The 24,950-nt window shown below is 43.6% G+C and overlaps 1 long non-coding RNA gene across 1 annotated transcript in view; it reads right to left on the bottom strand.

The window, feature by feature from the left end:
• Nucleotides 1-325: 325 nt before the first annotated feature.
• Nucleotides 326-24,950, bottom strand: part of LOC135982396 (uncharacterized) — a 76,036-nt gene continuing 51,411 nt past the window's right edge. The window contains exon 4 of the long non-coding RNA XR_010599738.1: nt 326-3,175. This is a non-coding gene — a long non-coding RNA (uncharacterized LOC135982396). The remainder of the gene's footprint in view (nt 3,176-24,950) is intronic.

Genomic DNA, 24,950 nt, shown 5'->3' on the forward strand with positions numbered 1-24,950 from the left:
GGGAGACACAGAACAGACAGGCTGCAAGTTTAAACAGCAGAGAGACAATTATACAAGACACAGCAATATCTTATCTATGATTTAACTTAACCAAACTTAAACAAATTAGCAAGTAACAAAACACAATGCAACAATTCTTTAAGCCTAACTTACAGGGTACAATGCAAGCAATTTTCTAAACCTAATTTAACTACAGCTATGCAAAATGAAATTACAACTTATCTAGACTAAAGGACAAAATCTAACCTAATGGGTGCACCTTATACTAGGTGTAATTCCAGAGGGCAGAGTGGTGTGTGCCCAGGATACAGCTCCAAGGGGGGGGGGGGGGAGGGGGATTTAACTAGTGGTGGCTGCAAGCGGGGGGGTGGCTGCAAGCTGGCAGCCCAGGATACAGTCCAGGAAGGCACAGGCTTATTTCTAGCAGCAAAGGCGCTGCAAAGCAAGAAACAGATTACAGATACAGACCAAGGAGTTTAAGAGAGGTTTTAAGACACAGACCAAGGTTTAGCTTGAGTCTGTGTGCTGGGGAAAGAGAGCCAGCAGCTAAAATAATAAAGGTGTAGAAAGTTTCACAGAGGGATTCTTACCAGTCCCCAAGGCAGCAGCAAAGGCGAAGCAGCAACAACATCAGAAGAAGCAAGGAGAGCTCGGTACGGTCTTGATAATCAGGAGGTCTCTCAGGCAGCAATTCGTTCTTCGTGGGGGGGTGTGTGTGTTAAAAATGGGTACGCTCAAAAATAAAACGAGAGTGGAGAAAGGACCCCCCAGAACCCCTGGCTGATCAGACCAGGTAGCAATGCAGGAACCTCTCTGATGTTTGTTTCAAAAATGTCTGTTCTTAAAGGCAATCTCAGGCAGTTTCCCCACCAGTAATCTTGATAGGCTCCTTCTGTCACAGGGGAGGAGACACAGGGAAAACCTGCAGGTGAGCATAGAGACGTGCCTGGGCAGAGTCCTGGACCATAGGCGTGAGTTCCCACCTCAGGACTCAAAAGCACATGAGGCCTATGACTCATTCCCAGGATCTCAAAAACACATTAGGTCTTGCAGCTCTGGACATTGCCTACCCTACACCGAGCCCAGGTTTAACAAGGTGATAACAGGACCAACCCTTTGAACAGGGCAGTGGTCCCACTTAGCACACAGCACAAGTGGCCCTCCCTTTGAGAAGGGCAGTGGCCCTTGGTAAACAACTTAACAGCCAGGGAGGGGCGGCCACAGGAGAACAAAAACAAAATGGAGTAAGGGGACAGCTGTAAGAAACAAAATGGAATAGGGGGAAAGCTGTAACAGACAATGCTGACCCTGGTGACCCCATTAAAATGAACTTGTGACCCACTTTTGGGTCATGACCAGTGTTCGCTCTAATTTTCCCACCCATGTGCAGAATGACGTGTGACACATCAGCTTCATATTGGTGCACATAACAAAATTCATGTGGTGTGGGTGGTGCCAAGGGGTTTGGAGTGTGGGAGGGGGTTCATGGCTGGGGCAGAGGGTTGGAGTGCAGGGGTGAGAGGGCTCTGTCTGGGGGTGAGGGGCTCAGGGGTGGGGCAAGGGATGATAGACTCAGGGCCAGGAATGAGTGTTGGGTGAAGGGGTGAGAGCTCCAGCAGGCGGTGCAAGCTCTGGGGTGGGGCTGAGGGGCTTGGGGTGCAAGAGGGTGCTCTGGGGTCACACTGGGGAGAAAGGACTCTCCCCAGCACTCTCTCCCCACAGCAGCACTTGGTTGGGGGGGGGGAAGGGGGAGAAGAGGCACTTCTCCCTACCGTGGGAGTTCTGGGGCTGGGGCTGCAGGATAGGCGCCTGGGTCAGGGCTGGGGGAGAGCAAGCTGAGTTGGGGCTGGGGGAGGGATGCCCCTCCCCCAGCAGGACCTGGGCAGGTTCCCGGAGTGCCTGCATGGCTCTAAATAGGCTGCTGCGGGTCCGTGCAGCTTATAGGGAAACTTATCACGACCCACCGTTTGAGAACTGCTGAAAATATAGAGCAGTATAAACAAGTCATTGTATGAAATTTTAGTTTGTACTGACTTTGCTACTGCTTTTTATGTAGCCTGTTGTAAAACTAGGCAAATATCTGGATGAGTTGATGTACCCCCTGGAAGATCTTTGCGTACTTCCACTGGTACAAGTACCCCTGGTTGAGAACCACTATTCTGGGGGGGGAGAGGGGAGAGGACGACGGACGACCCAAAAACAAACAAACCCAGCAATTGTGGCAAGCACAAGCTAGTAAGATGTTGGTAATTTTTATTTTGCCTCCAGTTCATCTCTTATTTTTGTGAGTGGCACAGTTCTCTGGGTGCCACCCCCAAATAGAGTCTGCAAGGTGCTGAGCAATGGAGAATCAGGCTCTACAGACCAGGTCCTCAGCTGGTGGAAGTGTAGTGTAGCACTACTGACTTCAGTACAGATGTGCTGATTTACCCCATCCTAGGATCTGGCCGTCACTGTGTATGGCTACTACTGCTCTCTACTTGGTAGAATGTGACCATGGCAAGCCTACAGAGCATAAGCACTACTAATTCTACAACTAACAAGGCTCACATGGGAGCGGCCTGGTCTGAAGCTGCAGGGCTTAGGCCTTGTCTACACTTAGGGTGACCAGACAGCAAATGTGAAAAATCGGGACAGGGGGTGGGGAGGGGGGGGTAATAGGAGCTTATATAAGAAAAAGACCCAAAAATCGGGACATCTACACTACACAATTAAGCAGACTTAAATTATGTCGACATACAACCACCACAGTAATTAAACCACTTTTGCATGTTCAAACTATGTGCCTTGTGTCGCTGGTATGCATCCACAGTAGCAGCGCTTGCATCGATACAGAAATCAGTGCACTGTGGGTAGCTATCTCACTGTGCACCTTCTAGCCACCATCTAGCATGGGGTACTTTAGAAATGTTTTCACACATAAGGCATTGCAAACCAAGTCATGGAGAGGTGGCTGGAAACATGGATTCAGCATCCCATGATGCCCATGGAGTGATGGGATGGAGAACACTGCATCTTATGTTTTGCACTACTTTTCAAAGGCCGCACTAGCCTGCGTATCTGCCATCTCTGAGAGAAGTATGGATCCAGCATTGCTCTTCAGTATTGTGCTGATCCTGCAGTATCATGAGCTGCAAGTCTGATGATGATGCCTTGGTGGCTGTCTTGCTGTGAACTACGGAAAGAAAAACAATTCAAGATTGCTGTTGGCATTTATATAACAGCTGCACATGGTGGACCACCAGTTCTGGGCCCAAGAAACAAGCACTGACTGGTGGGAATGCATCATTAATGCAGGTATGGGATGACAAGCAGTGGCCGTGGAACTTTCGCATGTGCAAGGCCCCATTCCTGGAACTGTGCGTGGAGCTTGCCCCAGCCCTCTGATGCAGTGACACCAAAATAAGAGGTGAATCACGGTGGAGAAGTGAGTGAAGATTGCTCTGTGGAAGCTGGCAATGCCAGATTGCTACCAGTCGGCAATCAATTTGGAGTTGGTAAATCCACTGTGAGGGCTGCTGAGATACAAGTGTGTAGGGCCATTAATTGTGTCCTGCTATGTAGGACCATGACTTTGGGCAACATGTGGGCTGACAGAGTCTCCTCTCCCCACAGATGCAGGAGATCCACCACTTCCAGTGTACTCTAGGCAGAAGTTTATGTGCTGCAGCTGGGCAGTGGCTAGGTGAGCTCTCCACGCTGAGCAAACAGGAAATGGAATTTGGCTTTAAAATAGGAGAGGCGTGCACCTGGCCGCCGGACAGTAGAATTAAAAAAAGGTGACCAAAGTGGTCACAGTGCAGCATTGTGGGACACCTCTGGGAGGCCATTAAAGCCAACATAAGCAATGCAGTATCTACACTGATACTGCGACTACGCCTCTTGCCAAGGTGGATTGACTAGGTCAGTGTAGCGGGTGAGTTGCAGGAGGAACACTAGTGTAGACTCCTACACAATTAGGTCGACGTGAGGTGCCTTATGTTGAACTCGGTAGTGTAGACCAGGCCTAAGGTTCTATTGCTGATGTCCAAAATGTGGTATGGTGATCATTAGGGGTATTTGTGACCATGGATTCATTTAACAGGGAGGGGGGGGGGGGGGGGGGCGCTGCGGAAAAAAGTAAAGAAAGGCTTCTGAATTTGGAGTGGAACATGGAGGGAGAGAGTTAAAGAAATAATGGAAGCAAAGCAAAGGCAAGGCATAAGGCTTGAGTACATTGGATATCCCCGCTCCACTGAAGTCAATGGGATTATTGCCATTGATGTCAGTGGGGCCAGGATTTCACCTTTTTGGGGGGCGGGGGAATGCACAGTAGATCTTGACTTGTGACTTCATTCTAGCTTTATGATGAGAGCATCCGTGACTGGATCCTAAATCCACATCTTTCAGTGTATGAGCACAAAAGCTAATGAAAAACATACATATGCTATATCAATCTCAAGGAGTAGAAGTCAATATGGATCTCAGCAGGGGCACAGATGAAACGGTTGAGGAGTGAATACAATTCAAGTAGCTAGTCAGATTGACATTTCAATACAATAGCTGACATTTCTATAGCACCTTCCTTCCCAAAGAATCTGGTACAAGCACTATACTGATATCAAGGAAAAGCTTCACCCACTCAAATGCAGTAAATTCTGGGGGGACAAGCAGTAGCTGTTTTAAACAGCTATGTAGTGTTGCATAGCCATATTAGACAGGAAGTGAAGATGAGCATAACCATTTGAAATTGCAGGAGGAGTTAATACATCAGCAGTGTTTGGCCAATTCTCCTTATTTGATATGCACTATGCCAGACTTTCCATAGCTAAGCAAATTTCAGGAATCTTTGTGTGGTGTCTCTTTCATGTGGGTGGTAGCAACTAGCATAGCATAAGGGTTATTATAAACATTATGGATCCATGTGAAAAAGAGCTCTCACACGTTAATGCTCCAAAGCATATCAAATTAATATGACTATTAAATTCTGTCAAATACCTCTCCAGCATCCAGCAAGAGAACCAAGAAATTAATTTGCCTCATTTTGTAGCATTTGTCATACTCAGGGTCTGCAGGCATTTTACTAGAAATGTTCCTGTAAATACTGGTAGGTCTGAGTGAACCCATTGTGGAAGCAGTGTTTCCACATACAGCAGCGTGAAATCCTCTGAGTTCAGCTCACACTATTCTCTGAACTAGAACCAGTGAATACTGTTTTCAGGGGTTCACACCTATATCCTTAAACCCCAAGCTACCCTCAAGCAAACCCAGCAAAATTCATCAGTTTTGGAATAAAAGCCAGTGAGAGTTTTGCCATCCATTCCCTCTTCACTAGGCTGATTCCTACCCTTTATGTCTAGGCTTGATGGCCTTCTCCTCTCCCCCTCATCTCCTGATATCTTCAGAGAACAGCTGGGCCCTTCACAGAGATGTATATATTTTAGGGAACAGTTAGCTGGCCTGCTCTCCACCCCGCATTGTGATCTTCTGAGAGGGCAGCTGGTAGACGTCCTCCCTCAGATCCACAGCTAAGCCATTTTCTGTCCCCTTCCCTCTTTCTGCAGTGGAACCAAAAATGGTCTTTTGGACCTCTGGCGATGCAGCAGGATCCTTTATCTCCCTCTGAGGGAAGGAATTTTCTCTTAGTGTCTGTCCTCTGGCTCACCTCTGCCCTTGAGTCTGGTGAAGTGCTAGCAAGTCCACAAGCTACTTTTCAAATCTATAATTTAAAGGGACCCCTACAATTACCATTTAACTGACCTTATAGCAAATATAATTTTATAGAAAGGTAATAAAAAAAAATAACTGGCCATATAACTCAGGCAAATCAATACCACCGCCACCCCCCATTTTAAAATTAAACTAAGAGGAGCTAAACAAGAGAACAACAGTGTAATTAGAATTGGTTTGGAATGATGTGTTTTGGAGAATTCTCTCCTAGTGGTTTATATTCAGGTAAAATAGCGTCTTGCCTTCCAAAAGCAGGAAGCTCTCATTATCATGATTAAATAAATCTATTACAGTAGTGCCCATATTCAGCATCAAGGACTCCCTATGCTAGATGCCAATGCAAACTCTCATGAAGACAGTCCCTGTGCTGAATGTGGCTACTGGAGCTCTCAAAGACAGAAAAGGAGTTGAGCCTGAGGGATTTTCTTTATTCTGCAAGTTTCTGGGCTAGATTCTATCTTAGGCCCCCACGAGGTGCTTTGAGTGATATGGAGAGGCCACACAGAAGCTGGAGTCTCCAGGAGGAATTCTGGCTGAATGAGCCAGAGTTTCTCCTACAAGCTTGCAGATGCAACATACTGGCAGGGCAGCTGTACCAGGCTTAAAGAGGTTGGCTCATATGTCCCCTTTTTAACTGTCCAGTGTGGTGGGGCAGAGCAGAGCCATGCTCTGGTGCCCACCCCACCACTTCTGCTGCCTTTTAGACACTCAGTGCCCCTGGGAAGGGCTGAATTGGAGAAGGGATTTGATCTCCAACAAGATTCTGGCCAGGCTCTGCACAGAGGCATGTGATGAGACAACACAAATTTGCTCTGGACAGAGCATCCTTTGATCTTTACCCACATCCCCTATCCTCAGTGCACACTGCAGGTGCTAGCCAGTATGTGGCCCCTGTTTGTAATATTTTCTTTAATAAACTCTTGAGAGCAGATTGCATGGCTTATTACCTACCAGGGCATCTGTCCCAAATTATATTAGTAATTTTCTGAAGGCATAATAAAGATATAGATAGAAGACTGACAAACGTTAATAGACCATAACATATATTCTATTCCTCCCCCTAACCCTACCCTCTGTCTAATCTTGGTTCACTTGCTGACATGACCACCTTCTCAGATCACTTTCTCTTCCCCTCCACCTCCTTCAATCCACCACCAGCTGCTCCGAGCATCTCCCTACCAAAATCCCACTTTACAGGCAAGGAAGACTGACCAGAACTCTGAGTCCATCAACACTGCTCATTAATCAACCAGACAGTTGTCTGTTGGGAGACATAAAGGGACCAAACATGCAGCTTCCACAAGCTCCCTCCCTCCGCCCCCACAAAATCTAGGAAATAAGAGTTCAAGAAGCAAATTAAGCACCATGTGAAATCCTATTGACTTCTGTGGGTGTGCATGGGGTGTGTGTCTATGCTGAACTTGCCTTGAGGAATCTGAACTACAGACCGTTTCCCCCACTTTCCTCCTCTTTTCTGATGTAGATACAGTTAGAATTATACACAGCAACATGCATAGTGTCACCTGATTCTAATTCTGCTAGAAGTTTCACCTTGATCAGTGGAGTTACAATATGTTTTGTAGCTTATTTGTTTAGTTATGCAGCAAAATGCTTTGCACAGTGTAGATGAGCAGGGCAACTATTATATAAACAGTGCTGTTTCACCAGCTGTGGAATAAATGGCAATCCATTAGATAAACAGACTTCTGTCTGCAATAGTGAGTGCCACTAAGCTTTGTCCATGCCAGGGCAGTGTCATGGAAACAAAAATATATTTTGATGTGATAAGTAGGCAAGAAAAGCCAGAAGAGACTGAAACACGATGAAAACCTAACTAATACGGGACATAAGCAAAATATGTTATGATTACTATTCCTATTCCATTTTATTGCCACTGGCTTGTGAAAACCAGCATAACTCACCCATAGCAATAAAACTTTATACCACGCCATCATACCTTCTAGATTTAAGCACATTTATAGTATCCATGTCTAGACTGTAACTTGCTCTGTGGTGATCTTCAGTTGTTTGGAGGGAGAATGCACAAAGAGCCTTCCCCATGTCCACCCTGTCATTTGCCTTGTGTCCCTGCTCATGGGCTATCCACAAACTGAGCAGGGAGTACCGGTTCTGTGCTAGGATAGCATTGCCAGCAGCAGAAGCCTCCCCAACAAAGAGGGTGGGGAGGGGCTCCATCCATTGTATGCTCTTCCTCCACCCCCAAAAGGAAATCTTGCTGGGTGAACAGTCACCAGCTCCAGGATGAAGACCATTGTTGGCAGCTCTGCTCCTCTGGTGCAATGGAACTCTCTACAATAAGGGTGAAGCTCTTCTGTGTAGGACACTGTGCTTTTTCAGGGGCTAGTCTGAAACTGTGGAATGCACTCCATCACAAATCTCACCACCTTCCACCCCAAGTGCAAGGTGCATTTCTTTGATCTGCCCTTCTCTAATATAAATATAGAGAAACCCTACCAAAACAAGACACTCCATGGCACACACTTCTCCCCTGAGGAGAAGATGAGACGACAAACATCACAAGACAGATGTTAGTCACATTACTTAATACACTACCAGAAGGCGCTCAGATACTACAGGGATGAGAACAGTACAAGAACCTAAATAGAATAGAAAGCATCAAGGAGGTGCAAAAGGTTGGGGGAAATTCTCTTTGTTAAAGATGCAATCCCTTTCTACCTGAAATTAAGTATTAAGATGATGCCTTTTCTGCTTCTTTGGTCCAAAATCAACAGCAAAAACACAGACAAGACTTGATAGTTCTAAAATAAAATGAAAGCAGGAAGAAAAAAGGAACCCCTTTCAGGCCTTCTTTATACACTATAAAGAAACAAAGAAGGGCACAAGCCCAACTGATTTCCCCTTTGCAAGTCATCTTTAAAGCCACATTCTGGCCCTTAGAGCCAGATACATTGCTGATGAAATTCCATTTAAGCCAATGGAGTTATGGCTGGGAGAAATTTGGCTCATATTCTAAAGCTGTTATTAAGATAAGGGTCAGATCAACATTTGGTTTACTCTCCTGCACTGGCTACCTGTAGCGTGAGAGGGAGAACAGTCTCTGTGGGGCTGCTGCACTGCATCTTGTACCAGTTGGGATCAGGCCAAGCGTTGGTTCCATTCCCTCCCCCACCAATGCTCCAGCCACTGCAGCTGAGCCAGCACAGGGAGTGAAGTAATCTGCATGGGGGCAGGGGTAGATTGCTTCACTCCTGAGACAAGAAGGGACCTGGGAACCAGGTTGGGATTCTGAGTCACTGTCTGATTCTGGGTCTGCATGACCATATACTGCCTGTTGTTCAAGGCTCATGGCAAAGCCATAATTTAGCCCAAAGTAAGTAGGCTTTAGCGCCACACGTTTAGTCTCGTACTAAGGCAAAACTCGCACCAGATGAAAGATTAATGGACATTTTTTAGCACCTTAAAAATTCTATTGTAATCTTATTCAGATCAGAGTCTTACTGGTCAGCACTTTCTTGTATGATGAAATCTTTATGAACTCTGAGAACATTGGCTGCAGTAATATTAGTGGTTGTTGCCCTACTGCATAACCTAGTCTGTATCCCGGTCTTCAGGAACATTTTTGACTGCCTTATGATTGATTGACAAACAAACCTGCACCTGATCTTTAAGAAAAGGGTCAAGAAGCAAAGTAAGAAATTTAATTTCCTAGGCGAATGGAATTCTGTGTGTATTTGTTTCTATCACAGCTCCAGAAACACTGGCTGTGGCATATTGCTTGAAATAAATACAAGAGGCAGCAGAACAAGAGTGAATTTTCAGCCCCCAAGATTTATGCATCAAAAATGTCTCAGCCCTAGAACATGTTTTATGAGAATTAACTAGAAGGTACAGTCCCTCTTGTCGCATATGGTGAGCAGGCTATAGCTCTACAAGATTTAGCTTTTCATAGACATTGCTGAAATTCCTAAAACCTGTGAAATCATGAATGATTGCCCCAGAGGGGAATAAAGTCTATTGCTGGATCCCAAACCTAGTTCCAATCACTGCCTATAATTACAGTGGAATTTTTGGTCCCTAACAGATCATAAAAAATTATGAAAAAAGAGCATCAGTTGTATTTCAGAGCATAATTATTCAATAAACCTATTTCCCCCATAAATAAGGCTGGGAAGCTCTTCAAATAGATTAAGCCAGTGTCTACAATTTACACATTGTGCGTTGGTGCACATACGTGAGACTTACCAGGTAAACAGTACGAGGTGAAGATCCTGCCAAACTGACGAGGGCCAGTTTCTGCCAGCAGTAATCATGAGTAGTATCTTACTACGTATAGTATAGAAAGGAGAAGCAGGCATCACCTCTGGTATCAAAGGGAGAAGAAGAGAAGATCTCCACCCCACCCCTTTCCTCACTCTATGGAATGAAAAAAATCTGACCTAGGATCACTCCTGTAGCAAACAAACAGTGCTGATTTTAACAAATGACTTGGTCATGTGATCTGCACACCAGGTTTCCAATGCTATAACCCCTTCCCCATCAACTGCCTTTTGGAGATCACTGTTTCCTGGAATGACTTCACAATTGCTGGGGCATGCCCGGTTGTTTGTAAGAGGGGAGCTGAAAGAAACTGCCTTAACTAATAGCTGCCGTATGCCCCAGGCATTCAGGGGCACATTCAGATTGTGGCCCCTTTCTGACTAGGATTATGACTGGGGCGGGGGAGGAATGGTTCTTGAATTTAAAAGAAGAGGTTTCTCTTATATTCAAGGAGCTTGTTGGTTCCCTTAATATGCTAGGAACAAACACTGCTACAATCATTATGAATCACTACTCTTGATTAGTCTAATTCTTTTTACTGCCATTACAGCAGATGCTCACATTTCTATTCTCAGTGGCCAAATCAATCTTCCCAAACCCCTCATAAATATTCCAATATGAATACTAGATATTATATGTATGCAGTGCTGTTGTAGCCATATTGGTCCCAGGATACTAGATATTATTTCAGTCTCTACTGGCTTTAGCAGGAGATGATCAAACCACACCCTCAACTTTCTGGACCACATGCCTGGTAAACTGAAGGAGATACAGCATACAGTTCCATCACCGACTGCCCCTGTTATGTAGGCAGATATTCAGAATGACAACACATTTCCCCATGAATGACCTCCCATTTAGTATTTTTTTCCTCTATGGTGGAGATTCCTATTTCAGTATCATCCATCTTCCAGCACTTGAGCCATTTTGCAGTCAATTAAAAAACTCTAGGGATTTTTTTTTCCATTGGAAAGGTCTCAGAATGCAAACCACCCAACCAAAATGCCCACCACATCCTATAAAACCACAAAACAAAGTCTAGCTAAAAATCAATGCATTTGGGATGCATGTAAAACTAAATTAAAAATGTCAGATTCACAATCCCCTTAGCTAGATGGAATATCTCCTCAGTGTTGAGCTGCTGCCTTGGTAAGCATATGGATTGTGTTACCACCAATATGTAGGGCTGTATCTGCCCACCCCTTTCTCCCAGGCTTCCATTCTTTATCTCCAGGTTCTCATGCATGCACAGTCAAATTACTAATACGGCAATTTATAGCTGACCCAAAAATGTTACCAAAATTTCAAATTTCTGAAAACATTTCAAGTATTCTATAAAGCTAGTTAAAACAGCCAAGAGGGTTTGTGAAAAGTTTGTCATCAAAATTTCAAAAATTTGAAAATTTTCAGCCTGAGATTCTAGCTTCATTCTGCACAATGTACAAACAAAGAGTAAGAGACAGTCCCTAACTCCCCCCCCCCCCCGCCCACATTTATGGTCTAAATAGGCAAAACAGATACTGGGTGGGAGGGGAAACAAGTGTAAAGAGGTGAGTGATTTCCCCCAAGGTCTCACAGCAGACCAATGGCAGAATGACGTGCTGCTCCAGAGGCCCAGTCCCATTCTGTGGCCACTGCACTATGCTGCTTCTCAAGTGATGTGGGGTAAAATGGGAGAAAAGTGATGCTGCTTTGGTCAGTTTTTGCTTGGTACCTTCTATAGTCTTGTGTTTTTTAAATGCGTGCCCAAGGTGATTTTTGGGGAGAAGCTTATACAAGATTGAAATCTAAATAAATATAATTCATTTCTGAACTAGGTGGCTTATTCCTAAGATTTGCCCTTATAGGGTGGTAATTATATCTGTAGAACTCATAAGGAATAACACTCAAGAACCCAGAGATGTGCTGAGAGATCCTCTTTCCTGATGCATGTTTTATTTCTCTTTCAGAGGCCCTTGTTCATGAAAATCTTGTTTTCTGGAAACGATCTTTCCAGGATAACAATGCAGCTTTGCTGTGCAGCACACATGGCATGTGGGTGTTTTAAGGGCATGATGCTACTTCCAGCAAAAGTTAGTGCATTCTTTATCTTTAAATAAAATTCAAATAATGTAATAAGATGATTGAAAATGGATTTTCTTCCCACCTGATTTAGCCCCATGAATGCTAATGGTCAATGCTTTTAAAAAATATACCCACTTAAATGAGGGGACATGGCCAGATGATCATATACTATATAACTGATGGATGATGTATGTATTACTGTATGCTCCCAGAGTTTCATCCTAAACCCACTGAAATCAATGGGAGTCTTGCCATTCCTAGACACATGTAGTTAGTGTTCCATAATCAAATGGATTTGTCTTCACCAGGCAATCGTATTGCTAGATGATTTATTTTACCTGTGTTCATCTTGCTTGGGGTATCATCACACCAGAGCTAGCCATTTGGTTTATAACAGATTTAATCACATCCATCATTATTGGCTGATCTGTTACCTGAAACCACAGCTCTTTTGAGTGTGTGAGTCACTGTGCCCTGGTCATGGGGTGGAAGATCCAATTTATTTAAGACTGTCTGAGATGTGGTCTCAAGTCCCCCTCATTTTTAAACAAATTACATTTCTCTTCCTTGCTTTATATTTGGGGACCATTTGCTTCTCTGGAATGTGATTCCTCTCCCTTTGCACTTCTCTTAGGAGGTCTCTAGGTGAGGATGAAAGATTAGAAGTGTTAGCTAACACATTGTAAATAAGGGTATATCTACACTTAAATCACTTCAGCAGCACAAGTGCAGCGCTTCAGATACTACCTATGCCAACAGGAGGGGGTTCTCCCGTTGGCATAGGTAATCTAGCTACCCCCTGTCGGGGAGTTGGGTCAATGGAAGATTTCTTCCATCAATTTAGCACTCTCTATAATGGGGGTTAGGTCATCATAGCGATCACTCTCAGGGAGGGGGATTTTTCACACCCCTGAGAGACATAGCTATACTAAAGTAAGTTCCCAGGGTAGACCAGGCCAAACATGTTCTAGAACGATAGTGTAGATGTGGCAAGTTGTACTTTAGCAAGTGCTAGCTGGTTGAGCTGAGGGAGAGCCTCAGGTTCATCTTTACCAGCTAACGTGTAAAATAAATTTTCACTGCTACACTAGTTTTTCAAAACACATTAAAGGTTGGAGCAAACACATTAAAAGACCACACACAAAATTTAGAAAAGCTTCTAGTTTTTTGTTTTTGTTTTTAAAAATCACAAAGGGCCTGGTTTTTGGGGTGCAACTTCCAGTATTGACTTTGCTACCTACAGATCCTCCTAGTTTCTCTACAAATCCCAGATTTTAATGAAGGCTAAGAGAAATGAAAAGCGGGGGGAGGAGAGAAAGGGAGCCAAACTGAAAACACAAAAGCCAACAACATTAGTCATAAGTTTCTGCACATTTTCTTCATTCCAAACCTATATAAATTATAAGGCTTCTGAGTCATTATTGCACCAGTGTGTGGCTGATCATAATCTTTGTCCTTGCCTTTTTTGTGATCATTGCTGCTGATTTGTATTTCAGCGTGTGGGGACTAGAAGCAGAGACAGTACTGAAATGATGTTTGGGAGGCCAGATTCTGTTCTCAATTACAACAGTATAAATCTGGAGTGACTCCTCTGAAGTCAGTGGAATCATGCAGACTTAGGAGGTCTGACTGAGATCAGAATCTGGCCCCAAGTCTGCAAGATTTCCTTTCCAAACCATCTTGCTGATGAGGGAGATAAATACATATTCATCAAAATGTCCTGGCTAAATAAAGGATTAAATAAAAAGCTTCAATAACAATATATTTATTTTTTAAAGCCAGGATTCTCAACCGCTTCAAAATTATTTCCCTCAGTTATTCATCACTAAAGAACTCCTTTCAATAAAGTTCAGAGAACAGACAAAGGCAAACAGAAGGCTGTAAGTAATGGATGTCTGTGAAAGCTGTGTTAAAAACAAGTACACCTGTGAGGAGCAATTGGCAGACTGTTGGGACTTTATAGGTAATTACATTACATGGGCTCTCATAATGTCAGAAGTAATGTAATAAATAGGCTGCTCATTTTGGTGTTCCCTATAGTCAGCTAGAGCTATCACAGAGACAATGCCTCATTTTCCCCCATTTGTCTGGAAATTATGGCTTTTAGTCTGCAGCTCTTTACTTAACAGAATACCACACACCCCAAAATTTCTTTTCTCTCTTCACAGTCTTAATTAGATTATACCAAACTGGCTGCATTGAAACATTGGGGCTTGTATCGTCTCAGTTATATTCCTGGACTCCCTTCAAAATTGTTTCATTTGTCACAGTGACCTCTATGGATGAAAGCAGAGATACTCAGATGCAGTGAGCTAAGGCCCAATCTTGAGAGGTTCTGAGCAATCCCTTGCACGGTGCTGAGCCCTCTCACACCCTATAGATGCGGTACGGAGTTGAGGGTGATCAGTACCTTGCAGGAGGTCCTCATTGTCTTGCAAGATTGGGTCCCTAATCTTGTTCTTTCCCCCATGGAGACCATGAGCTACTCTAATGCCGTGGTTCTCAACCAGGGGTACATATGTATACCTCAGGGGGTAGGCAGAGGTCTTCCAGGGGGTACATCAAGTCATCTAGATATTTGCCTAGTTTTACAACAGGCTATATAAAAAGCACTAGCAAAGTCACTACAAACTAAAATTTCACACAGAGAATAACTTGTTTATAGTGCTCTATACACTATCCACTGAAACACAAGTACAATATTTATATTCCAATGGATTTTATAATTGTATGGTAAAAATGAGAAAGGAAGCAATTTCAGTAATAGTGTGCTGTGACACTTGTATTTTTAGGTCTGATTTTGTAAGCAGAAGTTTTTAAATGAGGTGTATCTTGGGGTACGCAAGACAAATCAGACTCCTGAAAGGGGTACAGTAGTCTGGAAAGATTGAGAACCAGAGCTCTAATAGTTTTGTTTTAGATAGAGTAAGGTTATTGCATAGAAAACAGCCTGTGAAATATGTAAGCAAGTAATCTCAATTTTAAAGATAGGGAAACTGAGGCAGAATAAAGTGACTTGCCCAAGGCCAGAAGAGAATTCAATGTCAGAGCAGAAATTACAACTCAGGACGAGTTCATGACTCTTACCAGGGGCTATTCTAGCTATAGGCAAACTTGGCAGCTACCTAGGGTAGGAGGGCCAAACCTGAGTGGTGCTGTGATCCCACATGCCAAGTCACAATGCCACCCACTCAAATTTGGCCCCGGCCACCTCCCCACCATTGTCATGGTAGAAGGGCGACCAGGCCAAACCTCAGTGAGTTGCATTGCAACCTGGCCCTTGGCCTTCCCATTTCTAGCAAAACTACTAAACCATCAGAAGGGTTGTCATGCTCCCCGAAAAGTCTCATGTGCTCCCACCCACAGTTCAGAACCTCTGTTCTAGGAAAGAGGCAGCACAATGAAGTTTTGCCTAGGGTAGCAGGCCTCTGCCTCTTACCAGTTTCCTGGCTCCCAGTCCTGTGTACAAACCACTAGACCATGCCTCTCATCAAAACATGTGGGGAGAAGTAAAGGTCTCCAGTTGTAGGCTACTACTTGACATAAGATTAGTTGAACATGGACAACTCAAACCCAGACCTCTCATCCTCTTTTGAGAGCTCCAAGAATGGACTGTCAGGATATAGAAACCTTGTTGGCCAACCATACCTGGTTGGCTAAACAAACAGCTGGCTGTCTTCTCAACTGAGTGCTGAAGAAGAGTTGCTGGAGTATGGGTAATTAAATGTGCAATATATACATCCAGTTGGCAGTCTCTATAGTGGCTGGTTTGTGTTTCCACTTGAACCACGGCCCAGCCCCAGAAAAAAGGGCACTGCTCTGAAAAAGAAAGCTGGAGTAGAAGATAGCATATGCCCTTGTGTAAATATGGAAATGTTGGCAACATGCCCAATAGCAGCAGCAAATCAACCTACCTGTTCTTCTCCACCCCCATCTCTTCTCTACCCTATGCAAAATAGTCACATTATTTAGTCCGATGGAAATCAGCTCTTTCCAGTTAGACTTATCTGAATTTCAGGTCTCTTTGGAATGATGCCATTGTGTACCAGTCTGGACTCTTGTGCACTGGGAATGGCATTTACTGAGAGGGCTTGAAGACAGAGAAGTCTGTTTTTTAACTACATCTAGCAGTCAGGTGCCTTTGAACATTGTAGACCTACAGAAACAGCAGGCCCTCATTTCACCAAGCATTCATTAGAGTTAGACACTTGCTTTAGGCATTTCTGAGAGTTGTATAAGGGAGGGAATAAAACAAACCAAACCATCTTTCAGAGTCTGTTTTAGGAGCCAACTCTTTTTTATGGTGTGATGACACATGCATTTAATAAAGATATACAGTATTCTGAGCAAAGTAAATCTACACCCTTATATTACAGAAACTTAGAATGAGGATTTCATTTAATTGTGGTAGACTGCTGTGCACAATTTACCAAAATGGCGTAAACAGCTATTGAACTGTAACATCTAAAGATGTCTAAGCGATTAGATAATTTGAGTCTTATTTTGCAGATGTTAACAAAATAGATAAAAATAGGAGGAAAATCTAACAGAGGTGCCCTAAGACAAGAGGAAAACGGGGAGGGGAGTCACAAAATATGGGGCTATTTCTTGTACTGTCACCAAATTCGGTAGATGTTGTCTAACTACTTCACGTTTTATTAGTTAGTTATTCTTCACAGGGCCATAGGTGTGCATTGGGAACTACCAGTCAGTAAAATGACAAGTATGTACCCCAGAGAATGACAGTTTAGATTATATACATTATAAATTGTTTGGTGCAGGGACTATCTTTTTACTATAGTTCCATACAGCACCTAGCACACTGGGGCCCCTAGGTTCGGCCATAATATAACTCAGCATGGGATGGCAATAAAACAAAGGACTGGAGGGAAAAAAACTAAGCGACAATAGAAGTCCAGCAGGGTATTTCCACTTTTAACACATCATAGTTCTTGGCCTGCTCCTCACTCAACACTACATAAGCAGCTCAAGATTCTCCTGCCAGATAAGGGGCTAAGTATAGGACCTATAATCCTTTATCCCAGCCCACACTTGTAGCAATTCTTTCAGAAGTCAGTAAGAATGCACCAGAACCTTCCCCAAAGCCCATTTTACAGAGTCTCAGCCCCCCCACCCCTAGACTTCCCTTCCCCACAGCAGGACGTGTCACATTTTGTATCAACTGCGGCTGTACCTGGGTCTGTTCCATCACACACTCCTGAAACAGTTGCTGCTACTGCTCCACCTGTCAGCCCAGCTTGTCACTCTGTCTGTTGGAGTGCCTGCAGCATCCTTCTGTTGGTCTACCAGCCAATGCAGCAGCTCCTCCAGCTTTTCCCCAGTTCAGCTAGTCTTCCCACAGGCCCCAACTCAACCGTCTTGGCTCTGGCTGACAGGTGACTCCCACACAAGCCCCCATTTGTGAATGAGCTTCCCCCTCAGCTCCTGGAACCCCTGGCTGATAATCCCTCTTTGTGATTTAAGCAGCACGCTTTGTCCAGTGGGACTCCACTAAGTATCTTTATTACTGTTTATACTCCAGCTCTATCCCAATATATTATCAAGCCCCCTCGTTCAGCCATTTATACTGCTTGTTTTCTTCTCAGTGCTGTCCAGCTGGTGAGCAAATTATCTCATTAGCTCATCAGGCTCCCTACAGGTGCAAGTGATCCCTTCTGAAGCCAACCAGCCCAAGTCCCTCCTACTCTAACTACATCCAGTGTGCCCTGGGTGGTATGAGTTACCAGAGTGCTGACTTTCAAAGGACTCAACTTATCGCTTCTAACAGCTTGTCACAGATATGCTGATAGTTATGGAAGCATCTCATTAGTCCCTGAGATTTTTGGAGTTGCTGCTGCTGTTTTTTAATGCAGGGGGGTAAAATTCAGGATACTTTCCAGAAGGAGGGACAGGGAATTGGGAAAGGAATGCTTATCTGCCAGTAATGCTACATATCTATACAGAGAGGGGAAAAAAAAAAAAGGGTCAGGTAAAAGACACTCATTTAAGAACTTTTCCTTGCTCATATAACAGCTGCCTTTTTATCTATAAGGTGGGAATTTCCATTGTAGCTATTAGACGTAGGCCAGGCCAAAGGTATTTAGTATATGTTTCAATGGCCTTGCCTGAATTTGTTTCTCAGTAGCTTGGGGTGACAACTAACAGAGTCTGTGCCCTTTGATTTATGCTGACTAATGCAAAATCAGTAGTCCATAAGTTTAACACCATGAGTGATTTAATTGTGTGTGACTCCCCCCCCCCCCCAGTTTTGCATGGCTAACTGAGACCTAGCTGGATGACACTGCAGAGCCATTTTTGGCCCAGATGTCTCCCACTGGGCACTTGGCTGTGTCTGAACCAAAAGAGCATCATGGAGTTGGTGTGGCCATGTTGGTTGTATCAAATGTAAGGTGGGCTCCCATGTCTAACAGCATATGTCTGCCTAATGTGTGAGCTAGGGGATGCAGTTAAAATAGGCCCAGTGTTAGTGCACAAAGGAAGGAGGAGGAGTGGGAAGGAGAAGGATTATAAGCAAAAGGAGCAGCATGGAAGATGGCACAAAGATGAGAGTGGGAGAAGGTTACAATTGGCTGTTGAGGAAGGAGGTTTAGGAAGAGTGTATGCAATGGGAATGGGAGTAGGAGAAAACAAAAATGTAAACAGGGCAGAGTTCTGCAGAAACTTCAAGAGGTGGTACTGGTGTATGATCACCCAGTTCCTACTTCGCTAATAATTGGCCAACTTGATAGAAGTAGTTAACTGACTGCGGTGTTTGGGGGAAGGGAGTTTTTCTCTGTATGACTGACAAAAACCTGAAGTTCACTCCAGCTTCTCCTTACCTTAATCCCCAAATTCTCAAGCCCTGTGTTGCAATCATCATTCTTCCAGCTGAGAAGTATAAGATAAGGATCCCTTAGAACCCCTTATGTGTTGACTGGCAGTGCATAGAACATACTTAGGACACATGGACTGTACCATGCATATATCTCTGAAATGCAAGGAGAGAGTACACACTTCTGTAGGGCCATATAGGTATCAGTATTCAGTCTGTGATTTTCAAATCCACTGGGCATTGAAAGGCTAATTACAGCCAGAGTAGGTCCTGTTATGATATGTGATGGACCCTTTTTTCATAAAGAGGATAAATGAGGTACTCCCAGCACTTACCAGTCCCCTGGAGTGAAGAACTGAGTCCCAAAATCTGGTAGATAATAAGGTAAGCCACCACTCTTATTAGGCCAGTTATCTACTCAGTTCACAGACACCTGAGTATTGTTTATCAAGGGTATTATGTTGAAACATAGTGCTAAGACTGTGTATCTTTCCTTATTCTTATTAAAAAGATGTATAATCCACCTCTCGGAGATAACAAAAAGTAAAGTTCATGGATATTATTAGCTTCCACTATGTGCAGTCAGAAAATTACACACTGAAAGTTATCTCACATTCATGTAAATTACATTGAATGGAAAATATCTAATTATCTCTCCAAGATAACAAATATATATGTAAATGTTTTAATCTAATGATAATAATATGTCTAGGGAGGGATATTACAATTTGAAATCTAGAGTAATCACAAAAAGTTGAACTGTGATCGTTGAACTTCCTAGGTAATGGATCTGAACTCTTGTTTTTTGATGAAATAAAAGCTATGGGGTTTTGTTGTGTTTAGATCATTCACATGCTTAGTTATTTGCTCCATTTAGCATTCAAAGACGAATGGCAAAGTTCAGAGGCAAAAACAAACAAAACTCATTCTGTAGCAAGAGCTGAATTCCATTTTTAATTATGTCTTGGGGGCTGGAGTAGACAGGACTACATACCCCTTTCCTGCCACAGTGAATTTGCCAGTTATGTCAATTTACCTCTCTTCCCTTCCTTTGGAAGCTCATTTTATACATTCCTCCCCCCCAAGAAAATGATGGATTCATATCCCTCCCACTTTTATTACAAAAGTGAAAAACTAAAGATGGGTGAATAACTAAAAATAAATGAGCTGAATGATTAATCTGAAAAAATATTGTGAATATAATGAGAAAAATTTCAACAATTATTTCACTAGCCCTATGGAAAACTATCCTGCAACACTGAAGAGTGTGTGTGCAGGCATAAAATTACAAATACATGCTGATTTTAAAGCACCCTTTACCTGTCAAGACCTGAGATCAGGATTTGCTTTTTCCGTTGTGTTGTTAAGTAGATAGCATACAATTAAACAGTGGGAACAAAGCAGGAAGGGAAGGAAAATGACTCCTCTGTTTCTTTGTGAACTTATTACATTTTTAGTGGAGATAAAAGGTGCTAGATTGACATCCCTGGAAACTAAAATCCTTTATGCACACAATAGGTACAGTGGAAGCATTCACATAGGGTCTTGACAATGAGCCTCAGCCCTGACCTGGAGGGATCACCTCTATTAGTGGCGGAGTAGTTCCATTCTCCGTGGCTCATTCAGTCCTTGGCTTCATTCAAATGCCCAAAGTTTCTAATTAGTGCCAGTTTTGGTGCTGGTTTCTCTGATGTAGACAGCTGCCCATTGGAACCTCCTGAATCCACCAAACTTGTGTCACACAGACCCCCAAACAGCCATCAAATGCTGACAACCTACAGTCACTGCTAAACAGCACCAGATTTGAGGCAGCTTCCTAGAGATGAAAGGCTCGGTATGCTATTGCAGCAAAGTTTTGGGTGATAATTGTCCAAAACCACATTTTGATTGGCTGGCTGAGTCTTTTCTTGTGATATCATGACCATTCACCCACTCCCAACACTGCACAGCACAAGCAGCAGTAGCATAGTCAAGGGTAAACTTGGATAAATGCAATTTACCCACTTCTCATTTGAGGAATAGGGAGTTTAGTTCAGGATAGTTTAACCCACTTTTTTTTTTTAATCACTACACACTGTGAAGTAGCCTACTCCTTAGCAGTTTCTGGACTTTCAGACCCTGTTAGTTCATTTTTTCATGTAAAAATGAAGGCCCTGATCTAGCAAAGGAGTTCTATGTGGGGTTTTGGAGAGGAGGAGAAGGGGTTAAATAGTCCCGAGGACCCTAAAAAAGCAAACTGATTAGAAAAAAATCTATATTCAAAATTGTAGATGAAAGATGGTTCATAGATAATAGTGGAATGCATCATGGGTCTAATACTGCAAGAAAGGGTTTACAAAAATGAACTCAGTTTCCAAATGGTTCTTCAGTTTAACCTTGTTTGTGCCCTTTTTACATTCATGTGATGTTTGGGAACTGGCTTTTTGTTTTTTTAATACAGATACCTGCATTTGCATGTGAGTAAACATACTGGTGAAGAACCAGAGGTGAGATGCTGGCCCCACTGGAATGTATACGAGTTATGCCACTGATTTCAAGAGATCCAGATTTTCACCTCAAGAGTATTCTGTATTCAGTAGACATAATTAATTATTCTCCTGTTTAAAAGGTTTTCAGTCATCCATGGAACAGAATCTATACTTACATGACCAACCACACAGGTATTAACGAATAGTGAAAAGTGCACAGTTCATGAACAACTCCCTGCCAGGAATTTGTTCAGTCAAGAATTACAAAAAGAATACATTCTGAAAAAATAAAGTCTGTTCATGAGCACTGTGCAACCAGAAAAAATTAAAAGGATGAAATTCACTGAATAATTTATTTGCCACAAATAATGGAACCAGAGGATACATTGAAAAACTCCCGCACATTTTCCAATAAAAAAACAAAACCATACAGTACTCTAATAGCAATAATCCATGCCTGGATGTGCATAGGCTATTTCTATACTTCTTTAAAGGCTATTACCATGAAGCAGACAAACTCAAACCATGTATGAATAGTCTTCTAATTCAAGACCTTTTGTGCCTCACAACTGTATTACTATTCCCTTGAGCCATCAGTCCATCCTCCCCACTCTTCATGATGACATCAGCTGATGCTGGTGAATTGAACAAAAGAATCTTGAGCCAAAGTCTCGGCAAGTAACTGAAAGAGAATTTGATTTTAAAAAAATGGTTTCAAATGTATTTAAATTTTGATTTGAGGATCTACACATTTGCCATTGCTTTGAAGATCTTTCTGATCCTCTTCCCCTTTCTTTTTTTGGCTCTCAGAATATTTTGGCTACAGCATCCGTGCAAGTGAGTTTTCTTCCTGTCTTCTTTTCTTCCTTAGCACATGAAATCTATGTTAAATTAGTAGTTCTAAAAGGAGATCTGTCTCTAGTTGTTGCTTTGGAAAGTTGGCTTCTTTATCTAATGACTGACATATTGGCTGTTATCAAGTATTGGGGGTAACTGTGTTAGTATCCACAAAAACAACAAGGAGTCCGGTGGCACCTTAAAGACTAACAGATTTATTTGGGCATAAGCTTTCATGGGTAAAAAACCTCACTTCTTCAGATGCATGGAGTGAAAGTTACAGATGCATCTAGGTAACTTTCTGTAACTTTCACTCCATGCATCTGAAGAAGTGAAGTTTTTACCCATGAAAGCTTATGCCCAAATAAAACTGTTAGTCTTTAAGGTGCCACCAGACAACTTGTTGTTTTTATGGGCTGTGCAGTGATGTTGTAGACGTGTTGGTCCCAGGATATTAGAGACACAAGGTGGGTGAGGTAATATTTATTAGACTAATTTCTGTTGGTGAGAGAGAAGCTTTCAAGCTACAGAAAGCTGAGGAATATTGGCTGCTGACATTTTGGCTGCCATCTGTGCTGGCTGCCGCTGTGTTCCATGATCTGAAGCAGTGATATGTTTTGTGCATGTGTTATAATGAGTCTGTTGCCCTCAGTTATTCTCATGCAATTCCCATGGATTGCAGTGGAAGTCACTAGCATATATCTGAGAACAGAAGGCCTGAGTCAAAGCCCATTGATGTAAATGGGAAAATTTCCATGTAATTGTATGTATACTCCACTTTAATTAGTACATTGTTCTCTGCCCCCTATAAGGAGTAGAACACAGACAGAGAGAGCTAGAAAGGCCTCAGAGAAACAAGTCTGCAGAGGGAATGGTTTTCTTCTTGTGTTTGTTTGTAATAATTAGCTCTGTTCAGGATGACAAACACTGCAAGGACTTGTCAACATGCAGAGCTGCATTGGTTTAATTTAAAGTGTGAGCGTAAACTGATTTAGTTAAACCAGTGCAAAAGACTGTGGGTATGTCTACACTACGAAATTAGGTCAAATTTATAGAAGCTGGTTTTATAGATATCGGTTTTATACAGTCGATTGTGTGTGTCCCCACATAAAATGCTCTAAGTGCATGAAGTCGGCGGACCGCGTCCACACTACCGAGGCTAGCGTCGACTTCCGGAGCGTTGCACTGTGGGTACCTATCCCACAGTTCCTGCAGTCTCCGCCGCCCATTGGAATTCTGGGTTGAGATCCCAATGCCTGATGATGCAAAACAGTGTCGTGGGGGGTTCTTGGTACATGTCATCAGGCCCCTCCCCCTCCGTCAGAGCAACGGCAGACAATCGATTCGCGCCTTTTTACCTGGGTTACTTGTGCAGACAACATACCACGGCAAGCATGGAGCCCGCTCAGCTCAGCTCACCATCACCATATATCATCTGGGTGCCGGCAGACGTGGTACTGCATTGCTACACAGCAGCAGCTAATTGCCTTTTGGCAGTAGACGGTGCAGTATGACTGGTAGCTTTCATTGGCTATCTGGGTGCTGGCAGATGTGGGGCTGCATTGCTACACAGCAGCAGCCCCTTGCCTTTTGGCAGCAGATAGTGTATTACGATTGATATCCGTCATCGTCGTATTCCAGTTCAATCAGAGGCACCTGGGCAGACATGCTTTGTCTCCTGGAGACTCAGTCCTGCCGGCAGTCCTATTGAACCGTCTTGACAATGATGGCTAGCAGTCATAGTACAGTATCTTCTGCCAAGCACCCAGAAGATGCCGAGGGCTATCAGTCATGCTGCACCGTCTGCTGCCAGCTTAAGATGTAAAAAATAGATGTATTCATTTGCTTCCCCCTCCCTCCGTGAAATCAACAGCCTGCTAAACCCAGGGTTTTGAGTTCAATCTTTGGGGGGGCCATTCTGTGTGACAGTTGTTTGTGTTTCTCCCTGATGCACAGCCACCTTTGTTGATTTTAATTCCCTGTACCTGTACACCATGTCGTCAGTCGCCCCTCCCTCCCTCCGTCAGTTTCACGCCTTTTTTCAGACCAGACGCCATAGCACTGGGATCATGGAGCCCACTCAGATCACCGCGGCCATTATGAGCACTATGAACACCACGCGCATTGTCCTGGAGTATATGCAGAGCCAGGACATGCCAAAGCAAAACCAGGACCAGCCGAGGAGGTGATTGCAGTGCCGCGACAAGAGTGATGAGGAAATTGACATGGACATAGATGTTCACAAAGTACGGGCCCCAGCAATGTGTAAATCATGGTGTTACTGGGGCAGGTTCATGGCGTGGAACGCCGATTCTGGGCCCAAGAAACAAGCACAGACTGGTGGGACCGCATCGTGTTGCAGGTGTGGGACGATTCCCAGTGGCTGCAAAACTTTCGCATGCGTAAGGGTGCTTTCATGGAACTTTGTGACTTGCTTTCCCCTGCCCTGAAGCACCAGAATACCAGGATGAGAGCAGTCCTCTCAGTTGAGAAGCGAGTAGCGATAGCCCTGTGGAAGCTTGCAACGCCAGACAGCTACCGGTCAGTTGGGAATCAATTTGGAGTGGGCAAATCTACTGTGGGGGCTGCTGTGATCCAAGTTGCCAGGGCAATCAAAGACCTGGTGATATCAAGGGTAGTGACTCTGGAAAAGGTGCAGGTCATAGTGGATGGCTTTGCTGCAATGGGATTCCCAAACTGTGGTGGGGTGATAGACGGAACCCATATCCCTATCTTGGCAC

This window comes from Chrysemys picta, chromosome 3 (genome assembly GCF_011386835.1).
Source record: "Chrysemys picta bellii isolate R12L10 chromosome 3, ASM1138683v2, whole genome shotgun sequence".
NCBI lineage: Eukaryota > Metazoa > Chordata > Testudines > Emydidae > Chrysemys > Chrysemys picta.